The sequence below is a fragment of the Lactuca saligna genome, chromosome 1, assembly GCF_052625555.1.
Source record: "Lactuca saligna cultivar CGN05327 chromosome 1, ASM5262555v1, whole genome shotgun sequence".
Lineage (NCBI taxonomy): Eukaryota > Viridiplantae > Streptophyta > Magnoliopsida > Asterales > Asteraceae > Lactuca > Lactuca saligna.
The window spans coordinates 157,109,739-157,125,237 of NC_136417.1; the positions used below are offsets into that span (position 1 = coordinate 157,109,739).

The window sequence follows — 15,499 nt, forward strand, 5'->3', positions numbered from 1 at the left end:
ATTTCGGGTGCGATCATACCAGCACCAATGCATCGGATCCCATCAGAACTCCGCAGTTAAGCGTGCTTGGGCGAGAGTAGTACTAGGATGGGTGACCCCCTGGGAAGTCCTCGTGTTGCACCCCCTTTTTTCGTTGCCCGTCTGCGTTTTTTTTATGTTTTAGGTGCGTTTTTTTTTTCTTTCTTGCTATATCCATGCTCGGGCGGCCTCCGGTTCAATGTTGATTGTTTTCTTGTTTCCCGAACCGAGCCGATCCATCACGTGGGTCCCACGCCTCGCGTCCGAAAGCAAACGTGGTTCTGCGTCTTGTAAGACATAAAAACAATAAGCATGGATAGTATTTCGGGTGCGATCATACCAGCACTAATGCACCGGATCCCATCAGAACTCCGCAGTCAAGCGTGCTTGGGCGAGAGTAGTACTAGGATGGGTGACCCCCTGGGAAGTCCTCGTGTTGCACCCCCTTTTTCGTTGCCCGTCTGCGTTTTTTTTATGTTTTAGGTGCGTTTTTTTTTTCTTTCTTGCTATATCCATGCTCGGGCGGCCTCCGGTTCAATGTTGATTGTTTTCTTGTTTCCCGAACCGAGCCGATCCATCACGTGGGTCCCACGCCTCGCGTCCGAAAGCAAACGTGGTTCTGCGTCTTGTAAGACATAAAAACAATAAGCATGGATAGTATTTCGGGTGCGATCATACCAGCACTAATGCACCGGATCCCATCAGAACTCCGCAGTCAAGCGTGCTTGGGCGAGAGTAGTACTAGGATGGGTGACCCCCTGGGAAGTCCTCGTGTTGCACCCCCTTTTTCTTTGGCCGTCTGCGTTTTTTTATGTTTTAGGTGCGTTTTTTTTTCTTTCTTGCTATATCCATGCTCGGGCGGCCTCCGGTTCAATGTTGATTGTTTTCTTGTTTCCCGAACCGAGCCGATCCATCACGTGGGTCCCACGCCTCGCGTCCGAAAGCAAACGAGGTTCTGCGTCTTGTAAGACATAAAAACAATAAGCATGGATAGTATTTCGGGTGCGATCATACCAGCACTAATGCACCGGATCCCATCAGAACTCCGCAGTTAAGCGTGCTTGGGCGAGAGTAGTACTAGGATGGGTGACCCCCTGGGAAGTCCTCGTGTTGCACCCCCTTTTTCGTTGCCCGTCTGCGTTTTTTTTATGTTTTAGGTGCGTTTTTTTTTTTCTTTCTTGCTATATCAATGCTCGGGCGGCCTCCGGTTCAATGTTGATTGTTTTCTTGTTTCCCGAACCGAGCCGATCCATCACGTGGGTCCCACGCCTCGCGTCCGAAAGCAAACGAGGTTCTGCGTCTTGTAAGACATAAAAACAATAAGCATGGATAGTATTTCGGGTGCGATCATACCAGCACCAATGCATCGGATCCCATCAGAACTCCGCAGTTAAGCGTGCTTGGGCGAGAGTAGTACTAGGATGGGTGACCCCCTGGGAAGTCCTCGTGTTGCACCCCCTTTTTTCGTTGCCCGTCTGCGTTTTTTTTATGTTTTAGGTGCGTTTTTTTTTTCTTTCTTGCTATATCCATGCTCGGGCGGCCTCCGGTTCAATGTTGATTGTTTTCTTGTTTCCCGAACCGAGCCGATCCATCACGTGGGTCCCACGCCTCGCGTCCGAAAGCAAACGTGGTTCTGCGTCTTGTAAGACATAAAAACAATAAGCATGGATAGTATTTCGGGTGCGATCATACCAGCACTAATGCACCGGATCCCATTAGAACTCCGCAGTCAAGCGTGCTTGGGCGAGAGTAGTACTAGGATGGGTGACCCCCTGGGAAGTCCTCGTGTTGCACCCCCTTTTTCGTTGCCCGTCTGCGTTTTTTTTATGTTTTAGGTGCGTTTTTTTTTTCTTTCTTGCTATATCCATGCTCGGGCGGCCTCCGGTTCAATGTTGATTGTTTTCTTGTTTCCCGAACCGAGCCGATCCATCACGTGGGTCCCACGCCTCGCGTCCGAAAGCAAACGTGGTTCTGCGTCTTGTAAGACATAAAAACAATAAGCATGGATAGTATTTCGGGTGCGATCATACCAGCACTAATGCACCGGATCCCATCAGAACTCCGCAGTCAAGCGTGCTTGGGCGAGAGTAGTACTAGGATGGGTGACCCCCTGGGAAGTCCTCGTGTTGCACCCCCTTTTTCTTTGGCCGTCTGCGTTTTTTTTATGTTTTAGGTGCGTTTTTTTTTCTTTCTTGCTATATCCATGCTCGGGCGGCCTCCGGTTCAATGTTGATTGTTTTCTTGTTTCCCGAACCGAGCCGATCCATCACGTGGGTCCCACGCCTCGCGTCCGAAAGCAAACGAGGTTCTGCGTCTTGTAAGACATAAAAACAATAAGCATGGATAGTATTTCGGGTGCGATCATACCAGCACTAATGCACCGGATCCCATCAGAACTCCGCAGTTAAGCGTGCTTGGGCGAGAGTAGTACTAGGATGGGTGACCCCCTGGGAAGTCCTCGTGTTGCACCCCCTTTTTCGTTGCCCGTCTGCGTTTTTTTTATGTTTTAGGTGCGTTTTTTTTTTCTTTCTTGCTATATCAATGCTCGGGCGGCCTCCGGTTCAATGTTGATTGTTTTCTTGTTTCCCGAACCGAGCCGATCCATCACGTGGGTCCCACGCCTCGCGTCCGAAAGCAAACGAGGTTCTGCGTCTTGTAAGACATAAAAACAATAAGCATGGATAGTATTTCGGGTGCGATCATACCAGCACCAATGCATCGGATCCCATCAGAACTCCGCAGTTAAGCGTGCTTGGGCGAGAGTAGTACTAGGATGGGTGACCCCCTGGGAAGTCCTCGTGTTGCACCCCCTTTTTTCGTTGCCCGTCTGCGTTTTTTTTATGTTTTAGGTGCGTTTTTTTTTTCTTTCTTGCTATATCCATGCTCGGGCGGCCTCCGGTTCAATGTTGATTGTTTTCTTGTTTCCCGAACCGAGCCGATCCATCACGTGGGTCCCACGCCTCGCGTCCGAAAGCAAACGTGGTTCTGCGTCTTGTAAGACATAAAAACAATAAGCATGGATAGTATTTCGGGTGCGATCATACCAGCACTAATGCACCGGATCCCATCAGAACTCCGCAGTCAAGCGTGCTTGGGCGAGAGTAGTACTAGGATGGGTGACCCCCTGGGAAGTCCTCGTGTTGCACCCCCTTTTTCGTTGCCCGTCTGCGTTTTTTTTATGTTTTAGGTGCGTTTTTTTTTTCTTTCTTGCTATATCCATGCTCGGGCGGCCTCCGGTTCAATGTTGATTGTTTTCTTGTTTCCCGAACCGAGCCGATCCATCACGTGGGTCCCACGCCTCGCGTCCGAAAGCAAACGAGGTTCTGCGTCTTGTAAGACATAAAAACAATAAGCATGGATAGTATTTCGGGTGCGATCATACCAGCACTAATGCACCGGATCCCATCAGAACTCCGCAGTTAAGCGTGCTTGGGCGAGAGTAGTACTAGGATGGGTGACCCCCTGGGAAGTCCTCGTGTTGCACCCCCTTTTTCGTTGCCCGTCTGCGTTTTTTTATGTTTTAGGTGCGTTTTTTTTTTCTTTCTTGGTATATCCATGCTCGGGCGGCCTCCGGTTCAATGTTGATTGTTTTCTTGTTTCCTGAACCGAGCCGATCCATCACGTGGGTCCCACGCCTCGCGTCCGAAAGCAAACGAGGTTCTGCGTCTTGTAAGACATAAAAACAATAAGCATGGATAGTATTTCGGGTGCGATCATACCAGCACTAATGCACCGGATCCCATCAGAACTCCGCAGTTAAGCGTGCTTGGGCGAGAGTACTACTAGGATTGGTGACCCCCTGGGAAGTCCTCGTGTTGCACCCCCTTTTTCGTTGCCCGTCTGCGTTTTTTTTTATGTTTTAGGTGCGTTTTTTTTCTTTCTTGCTATATCCATGCTCGGGCGGCTTCCGGTTCAATGTTGATTGTTTTCTTGTTTTTCCGAACCGAGCCGATCCATCACGTGGGTCCCACGCCTCGCGTCCGAAAGCAAACGAGGTTCTGCGTCTTGTAAGACATAAAAACAATAAGCATGGATAGTATTTCGGGTGCGATCATACCAGCACTAATGCACCGGATCCCATCAGAACTCCGCAGTTAAGCGTGCTTGGGCGAGAGTAGTACTAGGATGGGTGACCCCCTGGGAAGTCCTCGTGTTGCACCCCCTTTTTCGTTGCCCGTCTGCGTTTTTTTTATGTTTTAGGTGCGTTTTTTTTTCTTTCTTGCTATATCCATGCTCGGGCGGCCTCCGGTTCAATGTTGATTGTTTTCTTGTTTCCCGAACCGAGCCGATCCATCACGTGGGTCCCACGCCTCGCGTCCGAAAGCAAACGAGGTTCTGCGTCTTGTAAGACATAAAAACAATAAGCATGGATAGTATTTCGGGTGCGATCATACCAGCACTAATGCACCGGATCCCATCAGAACTCCGCAGTTAAGCGTGCTTGGGCGAGAGTACTACTAGGATTGGTGACCCCCCGGGAAGTCCTCGTGTTGCACCCCCTTTTTCGTTGCCAGTCTGCGTTTTTTTATGTTTTAGGTGCGTTTTTTTTTTTCTTTCTTGCTATATCCATGCTCGGGCGGCCTCCGGTTCAATGTTGATTGTTTTCTTGTTTCCCGAACCGAGCCGATCCATCACGTGGGTCCCACGCCTCGCGTCCGAAAGCAAACGAGGTTCTGCGTCTTGTAAGACATAAAAACAATAAGCATGGATAGTATTTCGGGTGCGATCATACCAGCACTAATGCACCGGATCCCATCAGAACTCCGCAGTTAAGCGTGCTTGGGCGAGAGTAGTACTAGGATGGGTGACCCCCCGGGAAGTCCTCGTGTTGCACCCCCTTTTTCGTTGCCCGTCTGCGTTTTTTTATGTTTTAGGTGCGTTTTTTTTCTTTCTTGCTATATCCATGCTCGGGCGGCCTCCGGTTCAATGTTGATTGTTTTCTTGTTTCCCGAACCGAGCCGATCCATCACGTGGGTCCCACGCCTCGCGTCCGAAAGCAAACGAGGTTCTGCGTCTTGTAAGACATAAAAACAATAAGCATGGATAGTATTTCGGGTGCGATCATACCAGCACTAATGCACCGGATCCCATCAGAACTCCGCTGTTAAGCGTGCTTGGGCGAGAGTAGTACTAGGATGGGTGACCCCCCGGGAAGTCCTCGTGTTGCACCCCCTTTTTCGTTGCCCGTCTGCGTTTTTTTATGTTTTAGGTGCGTTTTTTTTTTCTTTCTTGGTATATCAATGCTCGGGCGGCCTCCGGTTCAATGTTGATTGTTTTCTTGTTTCCCGAACCGAGCCGATCCATCACGTGGGTCCCACGCCTCGCGTCCGAAAGCAAACGAGGTTCTGCGTCTTGTAAGACATAAAAACAATAAGCATGGATAGTATTTCGGGTGCGATCATACCAGCACTAATGCACCGGATCCCATCAGAACTCCGCAGTTAAGCGTGCTTGGGCGAGAGTAGTACTAGGATGGGTGACCCCCTGGGAAGTCCTCGTGTTGCACCCCCTTTTTCGTTGCCCGTCTGCGTTTTTTTTATGTTTTAGGTGCGTTTTTTTTCTTTCTTGCTATATCCATGCTCGGGCGGCCTCCGGTTCAATGTTGATTGTTTTCTTGTTTCCCGAACCGAGCCGATCCATCACGTGGGTCCCACGCCTAGCGTCCGAAAGCAAACGAGGTTCTGCGTCTTGTAAGACATAAAAACAATAAGCATGGATAGTATTTCGGGTGCGATCATACCAGCACTAATGCACCGGATTAGAACTCCGCAGTTAAGCGTGCTTGGGCGAGAGTAGTACTAGGATGGGTGACCCCCTGGGAAGTCCTCGTGTTGCACCCCCTTTTTCGTTGCCCGTCTGCGTTTTTTTATGTTTTAGGTGCGTTTTTTTTTTCTTTCTTGCTATATCCATGCTCGGGCGGCCTCCGGTTCAATGTTGATTGTTTTCTTGTTTCCCGAACCGAGCCGATCTATCACGTGGGTCCCACGCCTCGCGTCCGAAAGCAAACGAGGTTCTGCGTCTTGTAAGACATAAAAACAATAAGCAAGGATAGTATTTTGGGTGCGATCATACCAGCACTAATGCACCGGATCCCATCAGAACTCCGCCGTTAAGCGTGCTTGGGCGAGAGTAGTACTAGGATGGGTGACCCCCCGGGAAGTCCTCGTGTTGCACCCCCTTTTTCTTTGCCCGTCTGCGTTTTTTTTATGTTTTAGGTGCGTTTTTTTTTCTTTCTTGCTATATCCATGCTTGGGCGGACTCCGGTTCAATGTTGATTGTTTTCTTGTTTCCCGAACCGAGCCGATCCATCACGTGGGTCCCACGCCTCGCGTCCGAAAGCAAACGAGGTTCTGCGTCTTGTAAGACATAAAAACAATAAGCATGGATAGTATTTCGGGTGCGATCATACCAGCACTAATGCACCGGATCCCATAAGAACTCCGCAGTTAAGCGTGCTTGGGCGAGAGTGGTACTAGGATGGGTGACCCCCTGGGAAGTCCTCGTGTTGCACCCCCTTTTTCGTTGCCCGTCTGCGTTTTTTTATATTTTAGGTGCGTTTTTTTTTTCTTTCTTGCTATATCCATGCTCGGGCGGCCTCCGGTTCAATGTTGATTGTTTTCTTGTTTCCCGAACCGAGCCGATCCATCACGTGGGTCCCACGCCTCGCGTCCGAAAGCAAACGAGGTTCTGCGTCTTGTAAGATATAAAAACAATAAGCATGGATAGTATTTCGGGTGCGATCATACCAGCACTAATGCACCGGATCCCATCAGAACTCCGCCGTTAAGCGTGCTTGGGCGAGAGTAGTACTAGGATGGGTGACCCCCCGGGAAGTCCTCGTGTTGCACCCCCTTTTTCTTTGCCCGTCTGCGTTTTTTTTATGTTTTAGGTGCGTTTTTTTTTTCTTTCTTGCTATATCCATGCTCGGGCGGCCTCCGGTTCAATGTTGATTGTTTTCTTGTTTCCCGAACCGAGCCGATCCATCACGTGGGTCCCACGCCTCGCGTCCGAAAGCAAACGAGGTTCTGCGTCTTGTAAGACATAAAAACAATAAGCATGGATAGTATTTCGGGTGCGATCAATCCAGCACTAATGCACCGGATCCCATCAGAACTCCGCTGTTAAGCGTGCTTGGGCGAGAGTAGTACTAGGATGGGTGACCCCCCGGGAAGTCCTCGTGTTGCACCCCCTTTTTCGTTGCCGGTCTGCGTTTTTTTATGTTTTAGGTGTGTTTTTTTTTTCTTTCTTGGTATATCAATGCTCGGGCGGCCTCCGGTTCAATGTTGATTGTTTTCTTGTTTCCCGAACCGAGCCGATCCATCACGTGGGTCCCACGCCTCGCGTCCGAAAGCAAACGAGGTTCTGCGTCTTGTAAGACATAAAAACAATAAGCATGGATAGTATTTCGGGTGCGATCATACCAGCACTAATGCACCGGATCCCATCAGAACTCCGCAGTTAAGCGTGCTTGGGCGAGAGTAGTACTAGGATGGGTGACCCCCTGGGAAGTCCTCGTGTTGCACCCCCTTTTTCGTTGCCCGTCTGCGTTTTTTTTATGTTTTAGGTGCGTTTTTTTTCTTTCTTGCTATATCCATGCTCGGGCGGCCTCCGGTTCAATGTTGATTGTTTTCTTGTTTCCCGAACCGAGCCGATCCATCACGTGGGTCCCACGCCTCGCGTCCGAAAGCAAACGAGGTTCTGCGTCTTGTAAGACATAAAAACAATAAGCATGGATAGTATTTCGGGTGCGATCATACCAGCACTAATGCACCGGATCCCATCAGAACTCCGCAGTTAAGCGTGCTTGGGCGAGAGTAGTACTAGGATGGGTGACCCCCTGGGAAGTCCTCGTGTTGCACCCCCTTTTTCGTTGCCCGTCTGCGTTTTTTTATGTTTTAGGTGCGTTTTTTTTTTCTTTCTTGCTATATCCATGCTCGGGCGGCCTCCGGTTCAATGTTGATTGTTTTCTTGTTTCCCGAACCGAGCCGATCTATCACGTGGGTCCCACGCCTCGCGTCCGAAAGCAAACGAGGTTCTGCGTCTTGTAAGACATAAAAACAATAAGCAAGGATAGTATTTTGGGTGCGATCATACCAGCACTAATGCACCGGATCCCATCAGAACTCCGCCGTTAAGCGTGCTTGGGCGAGAGTAGTACTAGGATGGGTGACCCCCCGGGAAGTCCTCGTGTTGCACCCCCTTTTTCTTTGCCCGTCTGCGTTTTTTTTATGTTTTAGGTGCGTTTTTTTTTCTTTCTTGCTATATCCATGCTTGGGCGGACTCCGGTTCAATGTTGATTGTTTTCTTGTTTCCCGAACCGAGCCGATCCATCACGTGGGTCCCACGCCTCGCGTCCGAAAGCAAACGAGGTTCTGCGTCTTGTAAGACATAAAAACAATAAGCATGGATAGTATTTCGGGTGCGATCATACCAGCACTAATGCACCGGATCCCATAAGAACTCCGCAGTTAAGCGTGCTTGGGCGAGAGTAGTACTAGGATGGGTGACCCCCTGGGAAGTCCTCGTGTTGCACCCCCTTTTTCGTTGCCCGTCTGCGTTTTTTTATATTTTAGGTGCGTTTTTTTTTTTCTTTCTTGCTATATCCATGCTCGGGCGGCCTCCGGTTCAATGTTGATTGTTTTCTTTTTTCCCGAACCGAGCCGATCCATCACGTGGGTCCCACGCCTCGCGTCCGAAAGCAAACGAGGTTCTGCGTCTTGTAAGATATAAAAACAATAAGCATGGATAGTATTTCGGGTGCGATCATACCAGCACTAATGCACCGGATCCCATCAGAACTCCGCCGTTAAGCGTGCTTGGGCGAGAGTAGTACTAGGATGGGTGACCCCCCGGGAAGTCCTCGTGTTGCACCCCCTTTTTCTTTGCCCGTCTGCGTTTTTTTTATGTTTTAGGTGCGTTTTTTTTTTCTTTCTTGCTATATCCATGCTCGGGCGGCCTCCGGTTCAATGTTGATTGTTTTCTTGTTTCCCGAACCGAGCCGATCCATCACGTGGGTCCCACGCCTCGCGTCCGAAAGCAAACGAGGTTCTGCGTCTTGTAAGACATAAAAACAATAAGCATGGATAGTATTTCGGGTGCGATCATACCAGCACTAATGCACCGGATCCCATCAGAACTCCGCTGTTAAGCGTGCTTGGGCGAGAGTAGTACTAGGATGGGTGACCCCCCGGGAAGTCCTCGTGTTGCACCCCCTTTTTCGTTGCCCGTCTGCGTTTTTTTATGTTTTAGGTGCGTTTTTTTTTTCTTTCTTGGTATATCAATGCTCGGGCGGCCTCCGGTTCAATGTTGATTGTTTTCTTGTTTCCCGAACCGAGCCGATCCATCACGTGGGTCCCACGCCTCGCGTCCGAAAGCAAACGAGGTTCTGCGTCTTGTAAGACATAAAAACAATAAGCATGGATAGTATTTCGGGTGCGATCATACCAGCACTAATGCACCGGATCCCATCAGAACTCCGCAGTTAAGCGTGCTTGGGCGAGAGTAGTACTAGGATGGGTGACCCCCTGGGAAGTCCTCGTGTTGCACCCCCTTTTTCGTTGCCCGTCTGCGTTTTTTTTATGTTTTAGGTGCGTTTTTTTTCTTTCTTGCTATATCCATGCTCGGGCGGCCTCCGGTTCAATGTTGATTGTTTTCTTGTTTCCCGAACCGAGCCGATCCATCACGTGGGTCCCACGCCTCGCGTCCGAAAGCAAACGAGGTTCTGCGTCTTGTAAGACATAAAAACAATAAGCATGGATAGTATTTCGGGTGCGATCATACCAGCACTAATGCACCGGATCCCATCAGAACTCCGCAGTTAAGCGTGCTTGGGCGAGAGTAGTACTAGGATGGGTGACCCCCTGGGAAGTCCTCGTGTTGCACCCCCTTTTTCGTTGCCCGTCTGCGTTTTTTTATGTTTTAGGTGCGTTTTTTTTTTCTTTCTTGCTATATCCATGCTCGGGCGGCCTCCGGTTCAATGTTGATTGTTTTCTTGTTTCCCGAACCGAGCCGATCTATCACGTGGGTCCCACGCCTCGCGTCCGAAAGCAAACGAGGTTCTGCGTCTTGTAAGACATAAAAACAATAAGCAAGGATAGTATTTTGGGTGCGATCATACCAGCACTAATGCACCGGATCCCATCAGAACTCCGCCGTTAAGCGTGCTTGGGCGAGAGTAGTACTAGGATGGGTGACCCCCCGGGAAGTCCTCGTGTTGCACCCCCTTTTTCTTTGCCCGTCTGCGTTTTTTTTATGTTTTAGGTGCGTTTTTTTTTCTTTCTTGCTATATCCATGCTCGGGCGGACTCCGGTTCAATGTTGATTGTTTTCTTGTTTCCCGAACCGAGCCGATCCATCACGTGGGTCCCACGCCTCGCGTCCGAAAGCAAACGAGGTTCTGCGTCTTGTAAGACATAAAAACAATAAGCATGGATAGTATTTCGGGTGCGATCATACCAGCACTAATGCACCGGATCCCATAAGAACTCCGCAGTTAAGCGTGCTTGGGCGAGAGTAGTACTAGGATGGGTGACCCCCTGGGAAGTCCTCGTGTTGCACCCCCTTTTTCGTTGCCCGTCTGCGTTTTTTTATGTTTTAGGTGCGTTTTTTTTTTCTTTCTTGCTATATCCATGCTCGGGCGGCCTCCGGTTCAATGTTGATTGTTTTCTTGTTTCCCGAACCGAGCCGATCCATCACGTGGGTCCCACGCCTCGCGTCCGAAAGCAAACGAGGTTCTGCGTCTTGTAAGATATAAAAACAATAAGCATGGATAGTATTTCGGGTGCGATCATACCAGCACTAATGCACCGGATCCCATCAGAACTCCGCCGTTAAGCGTGCTTGGGCGAGAGTAGTACTAGGATGGGTGACCCCCCGGGAAGTCCTCGTGTTGCACCCCCTTTTTCTTTGCCCGTCTGCGTTTTTTTTTATGTTTTAGGTGCGTTTTTTTTTTCTTTCTTGCTATATCCATGCTCGGGCGGCCTCCGGTTCAATGTTGATTGTTTTCTTGTTTCCCGAACCGAGCCGATCCATCACGTGGGTCCCACGCCTCGCGTCCGAAAGCAAACGAGGTTCTGCGTCTTGTAAGACATAAAAACAATAAGCATGGATACTATTTCGGGTGCGATCATACCAGCACTAATGCACCGGATCCCATCAGAACTCCGCAGTTAAGCGTGCTTGGGCGAGAGTAGTACTAGGATGGGTGACCCCCCGGGAAGTCCTCGTGTTGCACCCCCTTTTTCGTTGCCAGTCTGCGTTTTTTTATGTTTTAGGTGCGTTTTTTTTTTTTCTTTCTTGCTATATCCATGCTCGGGCGGCCTCCGGTTCAATGTTGATTGTTTTCTTGTTTCCCGAACCGAGCCGATCCATCACGTGGGTCCCACGCCTCGCGTCCGAAAGCAAACGAGGTTCTGCGTCTTGTAAGACATAAAAACAATAAGCATGGATAGTATTTCGGGTGCGATCATACCAGCACTAATGCACCGGATCCCATCAGAACTCCGCAGTTAAGCGTGCTTGGGCGAGAGTAGTACTAGGATGGGTGACCCCCCGGGAAGTCCTCGTGTTGCACCCCCTTTTTCGTTGCCCGTCTGCGTTTTTTTATGTTTTAGGTGCGTTTTTTTTTTCTTTCTTGCTATATCCATGCTCGGGCGGCCTCCGGTTCAATGTTGATTGTTTTCTTGTTTCCCGAACCGAGCCGATCCATCACGTGGGTCCCACGCCTCGCGTCCGAAAGCAAACGAGGTTCTGCGTCTTGTAAGACATAAAAACAATAAGCATGGATAGTATTTCGGGTGCGATCATACCAGCACTAATGCACCGGATCCCATCAGAACTCCGCAGTTAAGCGTGCTTGGGCGAGAGTAGTACTAGGATGGGTGACCCCCCGGGAAGTCCTCGTGTTGCACCCCCTTTTTCGTTGCCCGTCTGCGTTTTTTTTATGTTTTAGGTGCGTTTTTTTTTCTTTCTTGGTATATCAATGCTCGGGCGGCCTCCGGTTCAATGTTGATTGTTTTCTTGTTTCCCGAACCGAGCCGATCCATCACGTGGGTCCCACGCCTCGCGTCCGAAAGCAAACGAGGTTCTGCGTCTTGTAAGACATAAAAACAATAAGCATGGATAGTATTTCGGGTGCGATCATACCAGCACTAATGCACCGGATCCCATCAGAACTCCGCAGTTAAGCGTGCTTGGGCGAGAGTAGTACTAGGATGGGTGACCCCCTGGGAAGTCCTCGTGTTGCACCCCCTTTTTCGTTGCCCGTCTGCGTTTTTTTTATGTTTTAGGTGCGTTTTTTTTCTTTCTTGCTATATCCATGCTCGGGCGGCCTCCGGTTCAATGTTGATTGTTTTCTTGTTTCCCGAACCGAGCCGATCCATCACGTGGGTCCCACGCCTCGCGTCCGAAAGCAAAACGAGGTACTGCGTCTTGTAAGACATAAAAACAATAAGCATGGATAGTATTTCGGGTGCGATCATACCAGCACTAATGCACCGGATCCCATCAGAACTCCGCCGTTAAGCGTGCTTGGGCGAGAGTAGTACTAGGATGGGTGACCCCCCGGGAATTCCTCGTGTTGCACCCCCTTTTTCTTTGCCCGTCTGCGTTTTTTTTATGTTTTAGGTGCGTTTTTTTTTCTTTCTTGCTATATCCATGCTCGGGCGGACTCCGGTTCAATGTTGATTGTTTTCTTGTTTCCCGAACCGAGCCGATCCATCACGTGGGTCCCACGCCTCGCGTCCGAAAGCAAACGAGGTTCTGCGTCTTGTAAGACATAAAAACAATAAGCATGGATAGTATTTCGGGTGCGATCATACCAGCACTAATGCACCGGATCCCATCAGAACTCCGCAGTTAAGCGTGCTTGGGCGAGAGTAGTACTAGGATGGGTGACCCCCCGGGAAGTCCTCGTGTTGCACCCCCTTTTTCGTTGCCCGTCTGCGTTTTTTTTATGTTTTAGGTGCGTTTTTTTTTTCTTTCTTGGTATATCAATGCTCGGGCGGCCTCCGGTTCAATGTTGATTGTTTTCTTGTTTCCCGAACCGAGCCGATCCATCACGTGGGTCCCACGCCTCGCGTCCGAAAGCAAACGAGGTTCTGCGTCTTGTAAGACATAAAAAACAATAAGCATGGATAGTATTTCGGGTGCGATCATACCAGCACTAATGCACCGGATCCCATCAGAACTCCGCAGTTAAGCGTGCTTGGGCGAGAGTAGTACTAGGATGGGTGACCCCCTGGGAAGTCGTCGTGTTGCACCCCCTTTTTCGTTGCCCGTCTGCGTTTTTTTTATGTTTTAGGTGCGTTTTTTTTCTTTCTTGCTATATCCATGCTCGGGCGGCCTCCGGTTCAATGTTGATTGTTTTCTTGTTTCCCGAACCGAGCCGATCCATCACGTGGGTCCCACGCCTCGCGTCCGAAAGCAAAACGAGGTTCTGCGTCTTGTAAGACATAAAAACAATAAGCATGGATAGTATTTCGGGTGCGATCATACCAGCACTAATGCACCGGATCCCATCAGAACTCCGCCGTTAAGCGTGCTTGGGCGAGAGTAGTACTAGGATGGGTGACCCCCCGGGAAGTCCTCGTGTTGCACCCCCTTTTTCTTTGCCCGTCTGCGTTTTTTTTATGTTTTAGGTGCGTTTTTTTTTCTTTCTTGCTATATCCATGCTCGGGCGGCCTCCGGTTCAATGTTGATTGTTTTCTTGTTTCCCGAACCGAGCCGATCCATCACGTGGGTCCCACGCCTCGCGTCCGAAAGCAAACGAGGTTCTGCGTCTTGTAAGACATAAAAACAATAAGCATGGATAGTATTTCGGGTGCGATCATACCAGCACTAATGCACCGGATCCCATCAGAACTCCGCAGTTAAGCGTGCTTGGGCGTGAGTAGTACTAGGATGGGTGACCCCCCGGGAAGTCCTCGTGTTGCACCCCCTTTTTCGTTGCCCGTCTGCGTTTTTTTTATGTTTTAGGTGCGTTTTTTTTTTCTTTCTTGGTATATCAATGCTCGGGCGGCCTCCGGTTCAATGTTGATTGTTTTCTTGTTTCCCGAACCGAGCCGATCCATCACGTGGGTCCCACGCCTCGCGTCCGAAAGCAAACGAGGTTCTGCGTCTTGTAAGACATAAAAACAATAAGCATGGATAGTATTTCGGGTGCGATCATACCAGCACTAATGCACCGGATCCCATCAGAACTCCGCAGTTAAGCGTGCTTGGGCGAGAGTAGTACTAGCATGGGTGACCCCCTGGGAAGTCCTCGTGTTGCACCCCCTTTTTCGTTGCCCGTCTGCGTTTTTTTTATGTTTTAGGTGCGTTTTTTTTCTTTCTTGCTATATCCATGCTCGGGCGGCCTCCGGTTCAATGTTGATTGTTTTCTTGTTTCCCGAACCGAGCCGATCCATCACGTGGGTCCCACGCCTCGCGTCCGAAAGCAAACGAGGTTCTGCGTCTTGTAAGACATAAAAACAATAAGCATGGATAGTATTTCGGGTGCGATCATACCAGCACTAATGCACCGGATCCCATCAGAACTTCGCAGTTAAGCGTGCTTGGGCGAGAGTAGTACTAGGATGGGTGACCCCCTGGGAAGTCCTCGTGTTGCACCCCCTTTTTCGTTGCCCGTCTGCGTTTTTTAATGTTTTAGGTGCGTTTTTTTTTTCTTTCTTGCTATATCCATGCTCGGGCGGCCTCCGGTTCAATGTTGATTGTTTTCTTGTTTCCTGAACCGAGTCGATCCATCACGTGGGTCCCACGCCTCGCGTCCGAAAGCAAACGAGGTTCTGCGTCTTGTAAGACATAAAAACAATAAGCATGGATAGTATTTCGGGTGCGATCATACCAGCACTAATGCACCGGATCCCATCAGAACTCCGCAGTTAAGCGTGCTTGGGCGAGAGTAGTACTAGGATGGGTGACCCCCCGGGAAGTCCTCGTGTTGCACCCCCTTTTTCTTTGCCCGTCTGCGTTTTTTTTATGTTTTAGGTGCGTTTTTTTTTTCTTTCTTGCTATATCCATGCTCGGGCGGCCTCCGGTTCAATGTTGATTGTTTTCTTGTTTCCCGAACCGAGCCGATCCATCACGTGGGTCCCACGCCTCGCGTCCGAAAGCAAACGAGGTTCTGCGTCTTGTAAGACATAAAAACAATAAGCATGGATAGTATTTCGGGTGCGATCATACCAGCACTAATGCACCGGATCCCATCAGAACTCCGCAGTTAAGCGTGCTTGGGCGAGAGTAGTACTAGGATGGGTGACCCCCCGGGAAGTCCTCGTGTTGCACCCCCTTTTTCTTTGCCCGTCTGCGTTTTTTTTATGTTTTAGGTGCGTTTTTTTTTTCTTTCTTGCTATATCCATGCTCGGGCGGCCTCCGGTTCAATGTTGATTGTTTTCTTGTTTCCCGAACCGAGCCGATCCATCACGTGGGTCCCACGCCTCGCGTCCGAAAGCAAACGAGGTTCTGCGTCTTGTAAGACATAAAAA

The 15,499-nt window shown here is 49.7% G+C and overlaps 46 non-coding genes across 46 annotated transcripts; all 46 read left to right on the plus strand.

The window, feature by feature from the left end:
* The first annotated feature begins 5 nt into the window (after nt 1–5).
* Nucleotides 6–124, plus strand: LOC145026274 (5S ribosomal RNA). The gene has a single exon (XR_013674256.1). It is a non-coding gene; the product is annotated as a 5S ribosomal RNA (ribosomal RNA).
* Nucleotides 125–344: 220 nt separating this feature from the next.
* On the plus strand, nt 345–463 carry LOC145025504 (5S ribosomal RNA). The gene has a single exon (XR_013673515.1). It is a non-coding gene; the product is annotated as a 5S ribosomal RNA (ribosomal RNA).
* Nucleotides 464–682: 219 nt separating this feature from the next.
* LOC145025505 (5S ribosomal RNA) lies at nt 683–801 on the plus strand. The gene has a single exon (XR_013673516.1). It is a non-coding gene; the product is annotated as a 5S ribosomal RNA (ribosomal RNA).
* A 217-nt stretch (nt 802–1,018) lies between these two features.
* Nucleotides 1,019–1,137, plus strand: LOC145027694 (5S ribosomal RNA). Its single transcript, XR_013675546.1, has one exon. It is a non-coding gene; the product is annotated as a 5S ribosomal RNA (ribosomal RNA).
* Nucleotides 1,138–1,357: 220 nt separating this feature from the next.
* Nucleotides 1,358–1,476, plus strand: LOC145026275 (5S ribosomal RNA). The gene has a single exon (XR_013674257.1). It is a non-coding gene; the product is annotated as a 5S ribosomal RNA (ribosomal RNA).
* Nucleotides 1,477–1,696: 220 nt separating this feature from the next.
* Nucleotides 1,697–1,815, plus strand: LOC145025772 (5S ribosomal RNA). The gene has a single exon (XR_013673771.1). It is a non-coding gene; the product is annotated as a 5S ribosomal RNA (ribosomal RNA).
* Nucleotides 1,816–2,034: 219 nt separating this feature from the next.
* On the plus strand, nt 2,035–2,153 carry LOC145025506 (5S ribosomal RNA). Its single transcript, XR_013673517.1, has one exon. It is a non-coding gene; the product is annotated as a 5S ribosomal RNA (ribosomal RNA).
* A 218-nt stretch (nt 2,154–2,371) lies between these two features.
* Nucleotides 2,372–2,490, plus strand: LOC145027706 (5S ribosomal RNA). Its single transcript, XR_013675547.1, has one exon. It is a non-coding gene; the product is annotated as a 5S ribosomal RNA (ribosomal RNA).
* Nucleotides 2,491–2,709: 219 nt separating this feature from the next.
* On the plus strand, nt 2,710–2,828 carry LOC145026277 (5S ribosomal RNA). The gene has a single exon (XR_013674259.1). It is a non-coding gene; the product is annotated as a 5S ribosomal RNA (ribosomal RNA).
* A 220-nt stretch (nt 2,829–3,048) lies between these two features.
* Nucleotides 3,049–3,167, plus strand: LOC145025507 (5S ribosomal RNA). The gene has a single exon (XR_013673518.1). It is a non-coding gene; the product is annotated as a 5S ribosomal RNA (ribosomal RNA).
* A 219-nt stretch (nt 3,168–3,386) lies between these two features.
* Nucleotides 3,387–3,505, plus strand: LOC145027717 (5S ribosomal RNA). The gene has a single exon (XR_013675549.1). It is a non-coding gene; the product is annotated as a 5S ribosomal RNA (ribosomal RNA).
* Nucleotides 3,506–3,723: 218 nt separating this feature from the next.
* LOC145027017 (5S ribosomal RNA) lies at nt 3,724–3,842 on the plus strand. The gene has a single exon (XR_013674963.1). It is a non-coding gene; the product is annotated as a 5S ribosomal RNA (ribosomal RNA).
* Nucleotides 3,843–4,061: 219 nt separating this feature from the next.
* On the plus strand, nt 4,062–4,180 carry LOC145027728 (5S ribosomal RNA). Its single transcript, XR_013675550.1, has one exon. It is a non-coding gene; the product is annotated as a 5S ribosomal RNA (ribosomal RNA).
* A 218-nt stretch (nt 4,181–4,398) lies between these two features.
* On the plus strand, nt 4,399–4,517 carry LOC145027135 (5S ribosomal RNA). Its single transcript, XR_013675073.1, has one exon. It is a non-coding gene; the product is annotated as a 5S ribosomal RNA (ribosomal RNA).
* Nucleotides 4,518–4,736: 219 nt separating this feature from the next.
* On the plus strand, nt 4,737–4,855 carry LOC145023487 (5S ribosomal RNA). The gene has a single exon (XR_013671573.1). It is a non-coding gene; the product is annotated as a 5S ribosomal RNA (ribosomal RNA).
* Nucleotides 4,856–5,071: 216 nt separating this feature from the next.
* On the plus strand, nt 5,072–5,190 carry LOC145026205 (5S ribosomal RNA). Its single transcript, XR_013674192.1, has one exon. It is a non-coding gene; the product is annotated as a 5S ribosomal RNA (ribosomal RNA).
* A 218-nt stretch (nt 5,191–5,408) lies between these two features.
* Nucleotides 5,409–5,527, plus strand: LOC145027740 (5S ribosomal RNA). Its single transcript, XR_013675551.1, has one exon. It is a non-coding gene; the product is annotated as a 5S ribosomal RNA (ribosomal RNA).
* Nucleotides 5,528–5,744: 217 nt separating this feature from the next.
* Nucleotides 5,745–5,858, plus strand: LOC145027340 (5S ribosomal RNA). The gene has a single exon (XR_013675264.1). It is a non-coding gene; the product is annotated as a 5S ribosomal RNA (ribosomal RNA).
* A 218-nt stretch (nt 5,859–6,076) lies between these two features.
* LOC145025987 (5S ribosomal RNA) lies at nt 6,077–6,195 on the plus strand. The gene has a single exon (XR_013673975.1). It is a non-coding gene; the product is annotated as a 5S ribosomal RNA (ribosomal RNA).
* A 218-nt stretch (nt 6,196–6,413) lies between these two features.
* LOC145026210 (5S ribosomal RNA) lies at nt 6,414–6,532 on the plus strand. The gene has a single exon (XR_013674197.1). It is a non-coding gene; the product is annotated as a 5S ribosomal RNA (ribosomal RNA).
* A 218-nt stretch (nt 6,533–6,750) lies between these two features.
* On the plus strand, nt 6,751–6,869 carry LOC145025989 (5S ribosomal RNA). Its single transcript, XR_013673977.1, has one exon. It is a non-coding gene; the product is annotated as a 5S ribosomal RNA (ribosomal RNA).
* A 219-nt stretch (nt 6,870–7,088) lies between these two features.
* Nucleotides 7,089–7,207, plus strand: LOC145026991 (5S ribosomal RNA). Its single transcript, XR_013674938.1, has one exon. It is a non-coding gene; the product is annotated as a 5S ribosomal RNA (ribosomal RNA).
* A 218-nt stretch (nt 7,208–7,425) lies between these two features.
* On the plus strand, nt 7,426–7,544 carry LOC145027752 (5S ribosomal RNA). Its single transcript, XR_013675553.1, has one exon. It is a non-coding gene; the product is annotated as a 5S ribosomal RNA (ribosomal RNA).
* Nucleotides 7,545–7,761: 217 nt separating this feature from the next.
* LOC145027765 (5S ribosomal RNA) lies at nt 7,762–7,880 on the plus strand. The gene has a single exon (XR_013675557.1). It is a non-coding gene; the product is annotated as a 5S ribosomal RNA (ribosomal RNA).
* A 218-nt stretch (nt 7,881–8,098) lies between these two features.
* Nucleotides 8,099–8,217, plus strand: LOC145025990 (5S ribosomal RNA). The gene has a single exon (XR_013673978.1). It is a non-coding gene; the product is annotated as a 5S ribosomal RNA (ribosomal RNA).
* Nucleotides 8,218–8,435: 218 nt separating this feature from the next.
* LOC145025412 (5S ribosomal RNA) lies at nt 8,436–8,554 on the plus strand. Its single transcript, XR_013673428.1, has one exon. It is a non-coding gene; the product is annotated as a 5S ribosomal RNA (ribosomal RNA).
* Nucleotides 8,555–8,773: 219 nt separating this feature from the next.
* LOC145025991 (5S ribosomal RNA) lies at nt 8,774–8,892 on the plus strand. Its single transcript, XR_013673979.1, has one exon. It is a non-coding gene; the product is annotated as a 5S ribosomal RNA (ribosomal RNA).
* Nucleotides 8,893–9,111: 219 nt separating this feature from the next.
* Nucleotides 9,112–9,230, plus strand: LOC145026206 (5S ribosomal RNA). Its single transcript, XR_013674193.1, has one exon. It is a non-coding gene; the product is annotated as a 5S ribosomal RNA (ribosomal RNA).
* Nucleotides 9,231–9,448: 218 nt separating this feature from the next.
* On the plus strand, nt 9,449–9,567 carry LOC145027777 (5S ribosomal RNA). The gene has a single exon (XR_013675559.1). It is a non-coding gene; the product is annotated as a 5S ribosomal RNA (ribosomal RNA).
* Nucleotides 9,568–9,784: 217 nt separating this feature from the next.
* LOC145027789 (5S ribosomal RNA) lies at nt 9,785–9,903 on the plus strand. Its single transcript, XR_013675560.1, has one exon. It is a non-coding gene; the product is annotated as a 5S ribosomal RNA (ribosomal RNA).
* A 218-nt stretch (nt 9,904–10,121) lies between these two features.
* LOC145025992 (5S ribosomal RNA) lies at nt 10,122–10,240 on the plus strand. The gene has a single exon (XR_013673980.1). It is a non-coding gene; the product is annotated as a 5S ribosomal RNA (ribosomal RNA).
* A 218-nt stretch (nt 10,241–10,458) lies between these two features.
* On the plus strand, nt 10,459–10,577 carry LOC145025413 (5S ribosomal RNA). Its single transcript, XR_013673429.1, has one exon. It is a non-coding gene; the product is annotated as a 5S ribosomal RNA (ribosomal RNA).
* A 218-nt stretch (nt 10,578–10,795) lies between these two features.
* On the plus strand, nt 10,796–10,914 carry LOC145025994 (5S ribosomal RNA). The gene has a single exon (XR_013673981.1). It is a non-coding gene; the product is annotated as a 5S ribosomal RNA (ribosomal RNA).
* Nucleotides 10,915–11,134: 220 nt separating this feature from the next.
* Nucleotides 11,135–11,253, plus strand: LOC145023498 (5S ribosomal RNA). The gene has a single exon (XR_013671583.1). It is a non-coding gene; the product is annotated as a 5S ribosomal RNA (ribosomal RNA).
* A 220-nt stretch (nt 11,254–11,473) lies between these two features.
* LOC145023509 (5S ribosomal RNA) lies at nt 11,474–11,592 on the plus strand. The gene has a single exon (XR_013671594.1). It is a non-coding gene; the product is annotated as a 5S ribosomal RNA (ribosomal RNA).
* A 218-nt stretch (nt 11,593–11,810) lies between these two features.
* LOC145023520 (5S ribosomal RNA) lies at nt 11,811–11,929 on the plus strand. The gene has a single exon (XR_013671605.1). It is a non-coding gene; the product is annotated as a 5S ribosomal RNA (ribosomal RNA).
* A 218-nt stretch (nt 11,930–12,147) lies between these two features.
* LOC145027796 (5S ribosomal RNA) lies at nt 12,148–12,266 on the plus strand. The gene has a single exon (XR_013675561.1). It is a non-coding gene; the product is annotated as a 5S ribosomal RNA (ribosomal RNA).
* Nucleotides 12,267–12,484: 218 nt separating this feature from the next.
* LOC145026131 (5S ribosomal RNA) lies at nt 12,485–12,603 on the plus strand. Its single transcript, XR_013674123.1, has one exon. It is a non-coding gene; the product is annotated as a 5S ribosomal RNA (ribosomal RNA).
* Nucleotides 12,604–12,821: 218 nt separating this feature from the next.
* On the plus strand, nt 12,822–12,940 carry LOC145023531 (5S ribosomal RNA). Its single transcript, XR_013671616.1, has one exon. It is a non-coding gene; the product is annotated as a 5S ribosomal RNA (ribosomal RNA).
* A 220-nt stretch (nt 12,941–13,160) lies between these two features.
* On the plus strand, nt 13,161–13,279 carry LOC145026153 (5S ribosomal RNA). Its single transcript, XR_013674143.1, has one exon. It is a non-coding gene; the product is annotated as a 5S ribosomal RNA (ribosomal RNA).
* A 218-nt stretch (nt 13,280–13,497) lies between these two features.
* On the plus strand, nt 13,498–13,616 carry LOC145025996 (5S ribosomal RNA). Its single transcript, XR_013673983.1, has one exon. It is a non-coding gene; the product is annotated as a 5S ribosomal RNA (ribosomal RNA).
* A 218-nt stretch (nt 13,617–13,834) lies between these two features.
* LOC145025380 (5S ribosomal RNA) lies at nt 13,835–13,953 on the plus strand. The gene has a single exon (XR_013673398.1). It is a non-coding gene; the product is annotated as a 5S ribosomal RNA (ribosomal RNA).
* Nucleotides 13,954–14,172: 219 nt separating this feature from the next.
* Nucleotides 14,173–14,291, plus strand: LOC145025574 (5S ribosomal RNA). The gene has a single exon (XR_013673585.1). It is a non-coding gene; the product is annotated as a 5S ribosomal RNA (ribosomal RNA).
* Nucleotides 14,292–14,508: 217 nt separating this feature from the next.
* LOC145025778 (5S ribosomal RNA) lies at nt 14,509–14,627 on the plus strand. The gene has a single exon (XR_013673777.1). It is a non-coding gene; the product is annotated as a 5S ribosomal RNA (ribosomal RNA).
* A 218-nt stretch (nt 14,628–14,845) lies between these two features.
* On the plus strand, nt 14,846–14,964 carry LOC145023542 (5S ribosomal RNA). The gene has a single exon (XR_013671627.1). It is a non-coding gene; the product is annotated as a 5S ribosomal RNA (ribosomal RNA).
* A 219-nt stretch (nt 14,965–15,183) lies between these two features.
* LOC145023564 (5S ribosomal RNA) lies at nt 15,184–15,302 on the plus strand. Its single transcript, XR_013671648.1, has one exon. It is a non-coding gene; the product is annotated as a 5S ribosomal RNA (ribosomal RNA).
* Nucleotides 15,303–15,499: the final 197 nt, after the last annotated feature.